Raw genomic sequence first — 3093 nt, forward strand, 5'->3', positions numbered from 1 at the left:
TGTACTTATGGTTTAATGTATAAATTAGGTACAGTAAGAAATTAACAGCAATAACTAACAATAAAATTAAACAAGTATAACAATATACTGTAATAAAAGTTATGTGAATGTAGTCTTTCTTGCTCTCTGATAACTGATGTGATAACTAAGATGGCTACTAAGTGACTAAAGAGGACGTAGCATACATAGCATGGATATGCTGGACAGAGAGATGACTCCTGTCCCAGGCAGGTCAGAGGACAGTGAAAGATTTCATCATGCTACTCAGAATGGCAAGCAATTTAAAACTTATGAATTGTTTAATTCAGTAATTTTTCATTTAATATTTTTGGATCATGGTTGAGGAACGACAAGCAATTTAAAACTTATGAATTGTTTAATTCGGTAATTTTTCATTTAATATTTTTGGATCATGGTTGACTGCAAGTAACGAAACCACTGATAAGGGAGAACTGCTGTGTCTCGTAGGGTGATTGGGAAATATTGAGATGGAGAACCAGACTTGAAAAATGATTAGGAATCAAAAGAAGCTAGATGGCAGGAATTATGGCAAGGCCATGCCATCGCATTGTATGGATGTCACAGGTATCACCAAAACATAGGCTACATCGTTACGGCCACCGGCACATCTGGGCCTCCAACACCACTGCTTCTGCTGTCACTGAACATTATATGTTGCCAGACTAGACTATGAAAAGACTCCATCAGATTCACAGAGGACAGTATAGAACTGCTTCGGGATGTGAAGAATCTTTGCAGTGGCCTCCATGTATTGTTAGAGCTAGATAGAAAATTATTTAATATACAAGAGCCACAGAAATGCAACACCATTTAACACAACTGCCGTCTTGGTGGAGCTTTCAGATCTTCGCTGGTAGATGGAAGAATTAGATAATTCTGATTTTTAAATTTGGGGACAAGAGCTATTTGGACTAGGACAGCAATCTTCTCTTAAAGTCGTGGACATAGCGGCTGTAAAAAAGGACTCAGCGGGTATTGTGGGAATTACCCAGATTACCTCGAAAGGATTTATGAAGCAAATCTCTGGGAAGAGGTAATCTATGGAAACTTTGAGGAGAATCGAATTGATAGCATTAGCCTTTCTATGTTAAGAAGGTGTCTGTGCAGTTTAGCACGTTAAATATTTGTAATGTCAAAGATACTATGCTATGATAGAGTATTCCAAATTAAAACATGTTTAACTGGGTGATTTACTTGGTTGAAATTTTAAGTAGAACTTTACTATGATACTAGAACATGCATGTTCATTTAGGATTCACCATCTTGAGAAAGAGAATTGGTCCAACCATAAATGGAGGTGGACCATAAACTCTGAGGTATATATGACCAGGAGACTCTTTTGGGACATAATTATTTACATACATGATAAAATGCTTGACCAATTTTCCGATAGACATTAATTAGCTTAAGAACCTCTTCTAAGAATACTCCAGCTAACTTTCTACTTTGTGAAATGCCTCAGGATCTTTAATTACTGTTTTGTCCCGTTCTGCAATGTCTCATTAATAATAATTCAAAAAATGCAGTCTAAAATGATTCTCTAACCACTGTTCCTGTATAAAATGCTTCTACTAAGGTGAACTCTTTGGATTGCTTAGGAAGCCTATTTCCTTGAAGTGAAACTTTGTCCCAGGCAGCATATCAAATTGTCTGAGCAACTAATTTAATAATATTTAACATTCAATTTATTACATTGCAGAATTTACCATAGTATTGCAGATTTTTTTCTGTCAGTCAGAAAATAGCACTCAAAAAGGAAATCAGCAATATGAAATTTATAAATTTGCTTAAAATCATTTCAAGGAATGTGATGAGACTAACTTATAGATAAGACCAAATAATTACCACAGGCTCTCTTAAAAACTGTTTGCTAAAATGTTGTTGATTTATAAATAGAATAATTAGATTCATAACTTGAAGTTAAAGTTTAAAGATGAATTGGGTTTTTGGATTTGGAGTTTTCACAATTAATTTTTAGTTCTTTTTTAAAAAGGTCATCTTCTGAATAATCTTCACAGTATACGAAGGTCTTCTACAAAGGCATCGAAAATACCCACACTGACCCCATCAAAACTTGCATAATGAGGGATTTGACAAACATAAGAAAGGAACTCGGATAGTGAAAAGCCAAAATAATAACTAATGACTGCGATGAGAGTTTTTATTATTATTACTATTATTATTAAGGATGTTGCTATGGCTCTTTTTAAATGCTATTGAAAGTGTATTTATTCCTTTAGCCTTTTTCAATGATTACCCAGAATGGATTCGTGAAGCAAATCTTTTCTTAAAATTGCTACTTAAAACTCTTCTTTTCTTCTGGCTAGGTTCACCAAGGAAGAATTAACATAATCGGCTTTACATCTCAGCCCTGTGGTTTTTTTGTTTTGTTTTGTTTTGGTTTGTTTCTTTGTCTTATTTTTATTTTTATTATTTTTTTAATGTTTGCTCTTTCCTTCATGTAAAGAGTAGAAATAAAAGTTTTAAAAACAAAAGCATTCAATGTATTGTGTCTTCAGTTTGAATGTCTCCTGGTATTCAACTATTGAGTCCCACAAAGACATTTTTGGTTTTTATCTCCTTACCATTGTGTTCCTAGAATTTACAGCATTGTACTCACCCAATAAATACTTGAATGACAGAATGACACAGAGAATAAAATTTAAGAGATTCCCTTAATAGCTTCCATCTCTCTACTTGCTCAACTTTATTTTCACTCATACTAAGTCCAGTTTACCATTTCCCCATCTGCAGTTCACCCTAGAGATTGGCAATAGCTAAACTGACCTCCGCGATACAGACTGTCCTGTAAGGATGGATTATTTCCTGAGTCCCAAGGGCAAAACTGGCCTCAGACAGGCATCAGGACAAAACTGGAGAGGTTTCAAGCAAGGGTGAGCCTGGGAGTCATAGGGCCAGGTTTGGTATTTAGAGTGATTAAGATATGGGTGGGCAGAGCACTAGGCTGGGGACAAGATCTACAGATTCAAGAATGCAGGGGCCTTTGGTTAGGGATGACTTCAAGCTAGAAGAAATAGGCAGGAGAAGGATAAACTTGGGATTGAATAAGAT

Source organism: Pteropus alecto, unplaced genomic scaffold (genome assembly GCF_000325575.1).
Source record: "Pteropus alecto unplaced genomic scaffold, ASM32557v1 scaffold110, whole genome shotgun sequence".
In the NCBI taxonomy this organism is placed as follows: Eukaryota; Metazoa; Chordata; class Mammalia; order Chiroptera; family Pteropodidae; genus Pteropus; species Pteropus alecto.